The sequence below is a fragment of the Miscanthus floridulus genome, chromosome 5 (genome assembly GCF_019320115.1).
Source record: "Miscanthus floridulus cultivar M001 chromosome 5, ASM1932011v1, whole genome shotgun sequence".
Classification (NCBI taxonomy): domain Eukaryota; kingdom Viridiplantae; phylum Streptophyta; class Magnoliopsida; order Poales; family Poaceae; genus Miscanthus; species Miscanthus floridulus.
The window spans coordinates 126429475-126442149 of record NC_089584.1 but is presented as its reverse complement, the minus strand read 5'-3'; the positions used below and the strand labels follow the sequence as shown (position 1 = coordinate 126442149).

At 44.1% G+C, this 12675-nt stretch overlaps 1 pseudogene; it reads right to left on the bottom strand.

The window, feature by feature from the left end:
* Window positions 1–7985: 7985 nt before the first annotated feature.
* Window positions 7986–12675, bottom strand: LOC136453489 (uncharacterized; annotated as a pseudogene).

The following is a 12675-nucleotide window of genomic DNA, read 5'->3' as shown; positions in this document are numbered from 1 at the left end:
TAACTTAATAGAAATAACTAGTGAGGTGTCATATTGAAGACAGTGTCAATGTTCATAAACGACTTATATTCCCTTCTAGAGGGAGTAAATGTTTTAATATATCCAGTCACAAAGTCTTCTTTTGGGCATAAATGCTGTCAAACTTTTAAACTGACTGCTTACATTCTTTTTAATTAGTTAGATTGCTTATATTCATTTGTATAACTATGTTACCAAATAAATTAGCAACCAAAGTTTCCTTTTGAGGGTCATGTTGCCGTGTTGCTATCTGTAATACTGACCTGTGTTTGAACCCTGAGTGAGCATGATCCTTTGTCATATTGGGCATTTATTAGTTCTCTTGTTAATCAGGCAAGCTTGCCCACATAGTTTTGAGGTCCTTTTCTTTTCATCTTATAGCCCATCACATTGCTCCAAATAAATGTCAGGAGGTAATTGTAGTGATTACTTTGTTTGTTTGAAAAAGGCATTTATTTCACCTTATAATGTTAAAGCAAGCAAACCCAAGTATCTTGAAGAAAGGGCAAGGTTATCCTTGCTTCTCTAGCCACTCGTTCTGGTCAACCATCATCGGTTCCCCTCATCGAGAAATCTACAGCCTATTTGTTTCGTCGTAAACGATCATGGATTATTTACTGCTGTCTGGTTTGGTGTGAGATAGTTACTTGTTTTTCTCAACTCTCCAGTGACAAGGTTCTTTCTACTGCATGCTGCGAGATATTAATGGGTGCAATCAGTTCCCTTATGCTGATGACTCAGGCGTTTATCTCAACTTGGTAGGTTGTTAATCGGGGAATGCTGTACCGAAGGTAGACACACATACCAACATTTTCGTAAACTGGCTAATCAATTAAGAACTCCATGTTGGCTTGTTGGAATTTCACATTCGCATATTTCTGTTGGATCGCAGATCAAATCATTACCCTATTGATAATTAATTCCTTGGACTTCGGCACAACCTGCATTTGTGTACCATATAGTTCACATAATCCAAGTTGTGGTGTGGTTACACAACAACAACAACAACAACAACAAAACAGAATGGTGACATCCAGTGTCGGATGAGACCCAATCCCTAGCTGTTTCTTCATGTTCAGCCTAATACAAGTATATAGCCTCTAATGCTTTTTTACGATAAAAAAAATGAGGCCTCCGTTCTGATGATCTTTCTTTATTTTAAAGAATATGATCTTTGAACGTGCATAGTAATTATCGTAACTCAAAGTGGCCACAGAATAAATTATTTTATAGCCAGCTGCAGAACAGTGGTTATATGTATATGTATATGTATATGTATATGTATATGTATATGTATATGTATATGTATATGTATATGTATATGTGCGTGTGTGTGTGTGAATATTCCAACTTCCTCTCCAACGGTACCAATCTTCACTTCAGAGTCGAGACTCCAATTGCATCTCCCCGACTAGTACCTTAGCCTAAAGCTTTTGGTATAGCTACGGCTGCAATGTCTCTCAGTACATCATTGTAGCAGCAGCCAAGTTTGACCCTGAACCGGTTGCGGTTCCACACATTTCGTCCCCACCATACGCCGATTCAAGTGCGCATCACGTCTCATGAGCTAGCCTCCGAGACGGCCCCAACATTATCAAACTCAACCCGCACATTTGCCCAAAATTCGCCATATTCGCCATCTCAGCTTGGAACCGATGGCTATTAAACGCCCATCTCCTTTTATCAGCCATTTCGTGCACTGTTGTTCACGTACTCCTTGAAAGCTTGCTCGAACACTAGCCAAATGCACGTCACGTCCACCGGGGCCCGGGCCGTACATGCTCGACCTCCCGACAGTGCTGGCGTGGCTGAACAAGGGCGGCAATGTGTGGCAGCTGGTGGCGGCCACGTTCGTCGGGCTCCAGTCCATGCCAGGGCTGGTCGTGCTCTACGGACCAACCACATACAAACTACACCTAAAAATTTATTTGTCCCTATGACCACCCAAAAAAAGCAAAATAGATTAGGGGCCTGTTCTTTTTTATGGGAGATGGGACTAAAGACTAAATTTTAGTCCTAATTAGTCTCTTTGAACCAAACACTAGGGACTAAATTAGAGTAGTCCCTTAGAGGCCTGCTAATTGGGACTAAAGGGCCCAAATTGACACCCCTTGCCCTTCAATCATTGCTCCCAACGCCCTCATCCACCCATCCTGAAACCCTCAGCGACACTCGCTCCCTCGCCCTCTCTCTCGTCCCCGCCGCCACTCGCTCCCTCGCCCTTTCTCTCGTCCCCACCGCCCCTCCGGTCGTGCGGACCCCGACGCCACCGCTCCCCTCCTCCCCCGAGCCCTCACCGTCCTCACTCGGTCCACACTCCACCGCCGCATCTCGCCCGCACGTCGCCGCATCTCGCCCACACGTCGCTGCCACAGCTCTCCTTCCTTCCCACACCACATCCGCTACAGACAGCTACGGCAACAACTACAAGGATTACTTCGCCGGGTCTTCTTCCTTCCCCGTCGCCGAATCTGAGCCCTACCCTCAGATCCCCGGCACCGACAAGTTCGGCATGTACTCCCAAGCTCCTTCTTCTCCCTACACCTCCCCCAGCCTCTCTGCTCCACGGATGCGGCTGGAGAGCCTAGATCTGAACTCCCAGGCCGAGTTCCCTAACCTAGACATCTTCACCAACCAGGAGCAGCTGCCATCGGAAGCATTTCGGGCCAGTGTTGGGCTCCCTCCCCTTTGCCCTAGCGGCAGATCCGCTCATGGCTAGTTCCAGCCTCCACGGCCGGTACATACCGGATCATGTCCCAGAACTGGCCGTGGAGGTAGACATGATGTGCACCCAGGAGGTAGCCGTCATGGAGCTCTGTTTACCGGAGCGGCATCCGGTAAATAGCCAGCAGCATCCGCTCCTCAAGGTTTGCCACTTTTCGGAATGGGCGGTGGTGGCCATGGGGTCTGGATGAGGCAGACGTTGTCCCATGCATCCACATCTGCCGCCAGCAACTCCGACACCATGAATTTGGACAGAGAGGATGACGATGACAACGAAGAATCCGATGAGATTGCCCTTGCGTTGGTAAGATCCAAACCCTATACCCTATTTTTTGTAAAAATCCTATTTTTGATTGTGTTTTGGTGATCTCCATATGATTATTTAGCATGGATTTGTGATTAACCTATTACCATTTTGTGCTTAAGTTATCTGATACATGAAAACTACATGTTGTATGTTTTTGTGCTTATGTTTCTGGAGCTATTGAGCTTAAGTTTCTGCATCACAATATTAGTGTGTAGAATAGCATCATGAGTTTATAATTTAGTTGGTTGGCTGTCTGTAGCATGGATATGTGATGAAAACATTACCATTTTGTGCTTATGTTATTTGTTACATGATAAATGTATACTGCATGTTTTTATATCATTGATGAAAGCTATTTTGATATGTCATGTCCTCTTTTCATCTTTTTTAGAAGAAAATTGACAAGGCCAATTGGTCTGATCAAAACATTACCATTTGTAGTGGTAGATGGCTCTACATCTTGCATCCCAATGTAGTTTTCAGCACAAGCAAGTCAGGAACAAGGGTATGAGCAGCCATGGGAGGCAAGGGCTACGGCAGGGACTGATACCGATGGTTTTGAAAACAACCCAACACAAGCACATCTACTTCTGGTGAGAGTCCATCAAAGAAGAAAAAGGAACCACTGCTGAAGACTATGTTCACTAGTATAATAGAAAAGTTTGATGAGGACAGGAAGGCTACAAATGATAATCTAGCCTAGTTTAGGAGCAGCAAAGAAGAGCTCAAGGAAGCCAGGAAGTTGAAGAAAAAGGAGCAGAAAGAAGCAGATGTTAGGAGATGTTTGGCAATGGTCAAGGAGTGTGGAGCAGATAATGAATCAGATGAATTCTTCGTTGCTACAACTTTGTTTAAGGAAGAATATTATCGACAGGTCTTCTGTGAAATTGATACATTGGAGGACAGATATGTGTGGCTGTAGAAATGGGTTTAGAATGGTGTAGAGAAGCGCTAGATAAGTGCATTTCTGTATGTGTGATCAACCTATGCATTTAATTGAACCTATGCATTTGCGTTGAACCTATGCATTTGTGTTGAACCTACGTATTTCAGTTCAATGATTTGGCTTGTGATGATGTTTGATTGCTTTGTGATTGCTTCATGATTGATTTGGCAGTGATTGATTCGGTCTTCGTTGATGTGTTCAGGTTTATGATGGTAATGCCGCACATGGTTTTGAGGATGATTCATAGGACAACGATGATTCATCTTCATCATTAAGTGATGATTCATCGTCAACTGATTCTGACCTAGAGGATGCATTGGTAGAGTACTATATAAGAGCCCAAAAGAGGAGGCGACAAATGGTTGTCGCTGCTTACACTCTAGGTATGTATCACCACGAGCTTCACATGAACAGATCTGAATGTAGAGTATCAGTAGAATCGGGTTACCAATGGGTCACAAGAACCTTAGACCATATGACATATTGCTACAGAATGTTTAGGATGAGGAAAGAGTGCTTCGATAAGCTTTATAGTGTGCTTCAGAGTTCATATGGATTGAAGTCCACATTAAGATGACATCAATCGAAGCTTTAGGGATGTTCTTATGGATGTGTGCATCGCAACAATCAGTTAGGCAAGCTGACAATATGCACAGTTAGTATGAAGTTTGATAAGGTGTTGGCTTGTGTGTGTAAACTAGCAGCTGATATAATTAGGCCAAAAGACCCTGAATTTAGAGCTGTGCATAAGAGGCTGCAGTCTCCTAGGTGTGCTCCTTTCTTTGATCAGTGCATTGGAGCACTAGATGGAACACATGTGAAGGTAGTGGTGCCAACAAATCAGGTAGTACCTCATATGGGAAGACATGGGTACACTAGTCAGAATGTGTTGGCCCTTTGTGATTTCGATATGAGATTCACATTTGCTGTTGCGGGATAGCCTGGATTGGTTCATGACATGCGGGTATTCAAAGATGCAATTGATAAGTATGGCGACAGGTTTCCACATCCACCTAAAGGTATTGATTTGTCCTATTACCTCTTGTTTAATCTAAATGCTCTTACTTTGCATTTGGCTTACAACAAATTGCAACCATGTAGGGAAGTTCTATATTGTTGACTAGGGTTACCCAAACCGACCGGGTTATCTTGTCCCCTACAAGGGTACAAAGTATCATGTCTAGGAGTATCGACAAGGACCCGCCCCAAGAGGTAAAAAAGAGCTCTATAATTATGCACATTCTTCACTTCGAAATGTCATCGAGCAATTATTTGGATTGTTGAAGATGAAGTGGAGATTTTATTGGACTTATCGAGTTATCCGATGCCAAAGCAAAGCAAAATAATTCTCGCGTGCATGGTGTAAGGGACCGTGACGCCTAAGAGGGGGCATGAATTAGGCAACTTAAAACTCTAACTCAAAACTATGACCTCTTTTTCTATTCTTAGCAAAACATATGCAAAAGATAAAATATCTAAATGTGCAACTACATTTTTGACTAGTGTGTTGCTATCTCTATCGCAAAGGGAGTTATGCAAACAATGTAAATAAGGAAGATAAAGAGTAAGGTAGAGATATGCAAACTCTCGTCGACGACTTTGGTATTTTTACCGAGGTATCGAGAAGCGCGCAAGCTTTCCCCTAGTTCTCGTTGGAGCCCCTCGTAAGGAATCCCTCGCAAGGGCCAAGCTACCAGTCGAGTAACTCCGTGGATAGCCTCGGGCCTTCCCCACGTGCAAATGGGTCTCCGGTGTGCCTTTCGGCAAGCCTCTCCCGGACCGCTCCCCGCCGTCTTCACTATCAAGCTTCCGGCCCAACCGCCGCGGGCCTTGTTTCCTTCGGTACACGGTGGCGGCCACACCACAAACGCGGTTGGTGTGATCTCACAAGACTACAAGCCCCTTCGATGTACAGCAATGGTGCGCGCAAGCATCGAGTGATAAAAGGTGTGCAAACCTCACTAAACACTAGGCCTAAACCTAGAGGAAGCGCATAAGCAGTGATCTAATCAACCTAGCACTTCGCAAAGCACCTACGCTAATCACCTAATGAATCACTAAGCACTATACAAGTGGAGATCACTAAAATGGTGTATCAACATTCTTGATATGTTTCCTCAACTCTCCTCTTCTCAAATGGTCGGTTGGGGGTCTCTTTATAAGCCCCACTGAGAAAGTAGCCTTTAGGGGCGAAACTCAGCTTTCTGCTACTGACCGGACGCTGCTTTTGTCATGATCGGATGTGTCCGGTCGTCCCGACCGTTGGAGCACACGCGTTGATCGGACTCTGAGCTGAGTACGGTCACTGTTGATGGGACGCGTCCGATCGTGCTGCAGCCGCTCTGGAACCTCTCTGGACTCGATCGGACGTTGCAGTTCCTGCGTCCGGTCGTCCAGTGCAGCTGCGTCCGATCACGTTGAAACCATTGCCGTGATGATGATCAGTGTCATTGGTGTGTCCGATCACGTGTCTTCTTCAGCGTCCGGTCGCCTGCTGACGTTTGCCACAGTCTCGGACTATCGATCGTACGCGTCCAATCGCTATAAGGGCCGCGTCCGGTCATCTCTGCCGAGCTCGTTTCTTCGCGATCTTATGTCCGGCTTGGTTCCCATCTTCGTGCTTGGACTATGCTTGATATCTTGGGTCTTTTCTTGTGCTTTTAGGGTCTTGCTTGTGGTGTTGATGGGGGATCATTATGTCGCATTCGTCCAAGTCACGTCTTGCACCCTATTGAACTATAAAATAATTACTTACAAATTCATTAGTCCAATTTGGTTGTATTGGTCATCCAACACCAAAATCCAAAGTAAATAGGTCTAGGGTCCATTTTGCTTACACATGGCCCTTCATAATTTCATAAGAGAGAATGATAAAAAGGATAGGGACTTTGAGAGGTGTGATGAAAATAAAAACTACAATCCACAGGAAGAACCATCGTCTAGTTAAACTAATGGAGCTAGTACTACTCATGCCGATAAAGATCAAAATATAAATCAGTCTAGGGATTAGATAGCCGATCGTTTGTATGCTAGGAGGTAGCTTTGATGATTTGTAATAATAGAGATTGTAGAACTGTTTTGAATAAATGAAATTTGATGATTTTTAACCTGGCTAGCAGCGCGGCCAACGAGTGACGCACCAGCGTGGGAACACGCCAGCGCACGGGAGCAGCCAGCAGGTGAGTGAGCAGAGATGGATGCATGGATTAGGGGCTCTTCGGACATTGTTCAGGTGCACTAATGATGTTTAGTCCCTTCTACGTTCAAGCTGCCCACGCCAACATGCCGTTCTCAAACGTCTCCCACTACGTTGTCACTGAACAGCTTTGTTATGATCGCTGAAGCGGTTTGCATTTCTTGCTTTCTCCAAGGTCTCCACAAGGGACTGCACTCGGCGCACCTGAGATGTTCAGGTATTGAACACAAAGCTATATCATGCAACTGATTGCATAAGATGAGAGTGTTTTTTCTTGACTATAGTTAAACCGTTTGTACATAGAGACCGACATTAATTCTGGAATGTCAAATGGTGTGCACGTCCATACAACCTACTTACCATGTGACATAATCAACCGGCAATTTGTGCTTATAGGAGTACCAAAAATAACTCTGAACAATCCCTGACGATGCTTGCAAATGCATAATCTGTAAAATCAATTAACCTTTTCATAATAAGAAAGTTTGACAAGATTGGACAGGTTCTCTAGATGTACCTTTTTCACCTTTCACCTTTGCACAATTTCAAAATTAATGGTGGACATCTGATGGTAACTGGAATATGCTAAGTATTTATACATCACCATGTACAGGCCTAGTTTGCATCGCACCACGCGAAACGTCCCTGTGCACCGGCTATAACACAACCGAACATTGATTGGCAGTCTTTACTCGTGGACAGATTGCCGTCACTGCCGATGAAAACTCCCTAGATGAAAACTAGCCGTGCGAGTCACTGATAAAAATGCAGCATGGAACTAGACCGAACGAATGCCCAAGCAAACCATGGTGAAAAGGAATTAAGCACTCACTGATAACAGATTAAAGTTATGTTACATAATGACACAGCAGGACAAGCACGACGCAGCGTTACAAACTACATAATATATATAACAATACATCTGAAATTTTATTTGTCCCTATAACCACCAAAAAAAGCTAAATAGATTAGGTCCAGATGAACAGGCACTTGAGGATGAAACAGTGGCGTTCTACAGGCTACAGGCTACAGCCCCGTGCAGTGCGACCCCATGGCATATCATCAACTTATGCAAGAAGAGACCAAGCAACGGTGACTCCCAGCTTACAGAAGCCTAGATCACATGTGTCATAACTGATTGCGGCCCTTTTAGGTGTGAAAACAACGGAACCTTTTGCAGCATCTGAGTAAATATTATGAACAACTCGAAAGGCCGCAACATCAACTTCCAGTTCTCCACTTAATTCAACACAAATAACCCGTCTTGAAAGCTCAATCACACCAGAACCACTGACAGGCAGTTTTCCACCTCCAGAATCTGCAAGTACAATACCCTCATGATGGATACTAGCCGTGCGAGCTGTTACATGTCCCCCGAGATGTTCTGGCCAAGCACCATCAACAATTTCAATACGGATGGTAGCCTCAACTGATCGAGCAAGTACTGCAAATGCAAACTCAACTTTATTTTTGGTTGAAGCGTAAATGACTTGTAAATATCCTAGGAGGACAATATCCCACATAGCCAGAAGCATGCTGTGTATTAAAGATATCGAAGCAGATCACTTTATCTTCAGACTCGGTCCTGCCCTTTGATTTCAGTTGGACTTCAAACCTGACTGGATCAATTAACACAACTGCACGAGATGGGCCAGTTAACTGCAAAAAGGGAACCTGCAAGCACCATCAATTATTAACCAATTGATAACTCTCTCGTCTCTAATAATTTATTAGCACTCCTGCCAGTTCTTACAAAAAGTTCTAACTAGTGATGTTTTGTTTATTCCAAGAAAAAACAAACAAAAAAATTGGTAGACCATACAAAGAATAAACTAATAAGAGCATATGATGTGAGATACTTTATGGAACCCTGGGTGGCAGCAGTTCCGTTCCTAAGCCCCACTGTAATTAGGTTGTCACAGCCTGGTCCACACCCTGGGTGCCAGGGGGCCAACTGGGCCACGTGCTGCCGCTGCCGCTTGCAGCACCACGCTCCGCTCCCGCACCACCACTGCAGCACGGGCGAGACACGGATGACTTCCCGATTAGGATAGAACTACATCAAGGGTCAGCTTTGAGCCCTTATCTGTTTGCCTTAGTGATGGATGAGGTCACAAGGGACATACAAGGGGACATCCCTTGATGTATGCTTTTCGCGGACGATGTAGTGCTAGTTAATGAAAGCCGGACAGGAGTGAATCAGAAACTGGAGTTATGGCGGGAGACTTTGGAGTCCAAAGGTTTTAGACTCAGTAGAACTAAAACTGAGTATATGAGATGTGACTTTGGCACTACTACTCGGGAGGAGGAAGATATTAGTTTGGAAGGTCAAGTAGTGCTTAGGAAGGATACCTTTCGATATTTAGGATCAATGCTACATAGAGACGGGGATATTGATGAAGATGTTAGCCATAGAATCAAAGCAGGGTGGATGAAATGGCGGCAAGCATCTGGTGTCCTATGTGACAAAAGGGTACCACAGAAGCTAAAAGGCAAGTTTTATAGGATGGCGATTAGACCTGCTATGTTGTATGGTGCAGAATGTTGGCCTACGAAAAGACGACATGTTCAACAGATAAGTGTCGTGGAAATGCGTATGTTGCGTTGGATTTGCGGTCATACAAGAAGGGATCGAGTTTGGAACGATGATATACGTGATAGATTAGGGGTAGCACCAATTGAAGAAAAGCTTGTCCAACACCGGTTGAGATGGTTTGAACATGTCCAACTGAGACCTCCAGAGGCACCGGTGCGTAGTGGAATCCTAAGCCAGGATAGTAACGTGAAGAGAGGCAAAGGAAGACCGAAGTTGACTTGGGTAGAGACAATAAAAGGAGACTTGAAAGGATGGAATATACCCAAAGACTTAGCCATTAGCCTTAGATAGGAGTACTTGAAAAACAGTTATTCACGTGCCTGAACCTTGATTGCTTCTACTAGGTTTCAACTCTAACCTACCCCAACTTGTTTGAGACTTAAATGCTTTGTTGTTGTTGTTGTTGTTGTTGTACTCGGGCATGATATTATTTGTGAATGGACAAATTTATTTAGAACTTTTTCTCACACATTTGTGATCAAGCTATCATTTTTTGTGCCCATACATGTTATTTTTTGTGTGATCAGACCACTTCATTTACTTTTTATGCCTTTGGACTAGTTGTTTTGTTTTCACAAATGAGTACTCAAACTATAGGTCATTTTTTAAAAAGGTAACTGTAAATCTTGATGTCATGGCCCATGGCAGAAACAATTATATTTTCCCCTGAATAAAGAAATGTACACTATACTTGTTAGGATATCATCAACTAACTAGAATGCTGTGTATTAATACGCATCTGTTTTGTAATTCGTATATGCGCTGGACATCTTTACAATCTAGTTGACTACTTTTTGTTGCCTTATCTACCTCTAACAATATTTACATTCACTAAGAAAAACTAAACTGCATGGTCGCTCCTGTTTAGCGGCCATGGCCCACTCCACGTCGTCCACCCATCCTAAAATTAAAACCAACTAGTGGCGAGGGCTTGGGAAAAAAACACGGCCTATGGTGGGCACAACGTCCGTGCAGTCTGGTGGAAAAAAATTGTAGTCGGATCGGATCATGGGTGGGCGCTTGTGTGCATTCTCGATCGGTTGAATTGTTTCTTGCAAATTCAAATGTAAAGAAAAAAGTGCGACAATTATTAACAAGCAAAATACATACAGAGGTGAACAAAACAAAATATATATAATAGAATCAAAAAAGCTGAGAAGCAGAAAAGGGAACTTAGATGGCACATACCCCTTCAGTTATAGTTTGGCAGTTATCCCTAGTGCGGTAGAAAATAAGATTGCGTCTAGGATCGATAGAATCCCTGGTGGCAATCAAGCCATACACATGTAGTGGCCAGTCAAGACCCTCCTCCTCTTTGATCTGGGCGACTTTAACATAGAAAATCTGCATTCCATTGTCTGGGATAGCATATTTTGGGATGGATCCAAATGTGTAGAGCATGGGGGGCACAACAGCTACAACAAGAATTCCATAAGTTAAAGGGTCCGTTGATAGAAAAGGTGCATCACATATCGCTTATATTTAAGGCAGATGTTTAATTCTGCATACAACAATATATTCTAGCCAAAAAGAAAATTTTGTAGAGAACCCCAGAAACACAAGCACAATGTGATAAAAAGAAGTTTAACCATGCTAGACCCGACATATACATAGAAAATAGCACATGCCATTTGTATAATAGAAATATAAAGTCAGCTTTACATCAAACTAGAAAACCCCTCAACTAAATAAATCAATATAGGCAATATTATTAAATATTTGAGATGTAATTAGACTGAGTTTGATTGACTTACTAGTGCTCTCAAACGAACCGTAACTATCGGCATAATGTCTTTCCCAGTGTTGACGAAATATAATGATTTCGTTATCTTCCTCGCCATACTTCTCCTTCTCCTCGTCGAGAAAGGAAGAGAGACTTTTCATCTTCATCGTCATCCTATTCTTCAATTTCATGCTGCTTCTCTTTTGGAGAGTGACAGGACCCAACAGGCAATCGTTCGAGACCGCCTCAGTCTCCATCGCGTGTGCAGATCTAACCTGATTTCAAAACCTGGCCATCACAGCAAGAGTCGACCCAGTACAGGACATGGATGTATGCCCGATAATGTTTGCAAAAAACCAAGTTAATATCCATAATACAAGGGCAGATACAGTAAAGGACATGGGTATACACTTGTACACCCAATAATTTTTGTAAAAAAGAAAACAGAATCGAAGTTTCTGTGAACAGGACATGTATACTACACTTAGGCCTTGTTTGGATCATGTATCTACCTCAATCCACATGTGTTGGAGTGCATTGGAGTGAACTTAGTTTAATCTCCACTTCAACACATGTGGGTTGAGGTAAATACATGGGCATCCAAACAAGCCCTTAAGTAATTGGATTAGATCATATCTGAATACAAATAGCTTAAGCTAGGGTTTGGGTGCTCGATTTCGAATATCCTAGACAGCAAGCAATTTGTTTAAGAATTGAAACGAGGGGCATAGCTATCTTACCAAGAGGAAGAGCACGGCACAGGGATGAGCAACAGCAAGCACGCACACGAGTCACTGCAGGAAGAACGGCACAGGGATGAGCAACAAAAAGCACACGAGTCACTGCAGGAAGAACAGAGTGCCGAGACAGGGTTCAGGAATTATTTGAATTTGAACGAGATAAAGAAGCTGCATGGGGAGCACAAACCCTAGAGGGGAGCTGCAGCAGCAAGGTGGCGTCGCAGAGATACCGGAGCCGAGGAGGACGACGACCGCTCATGAGCGCACGACCGCGTGAAGAGGCACGGGTGGCTGCCGGCGGCCGGTGGCCGGAGCAGGGCGCGCCCGGGGCACGGTGAGGGCGGTGCGACGGCGCAGAGGGGCTCGGCGAGCGAACGGGCGGCGGCGGTTTGTGGTGCGGGCGCGGGCCGCGCGACCAGGCCCAC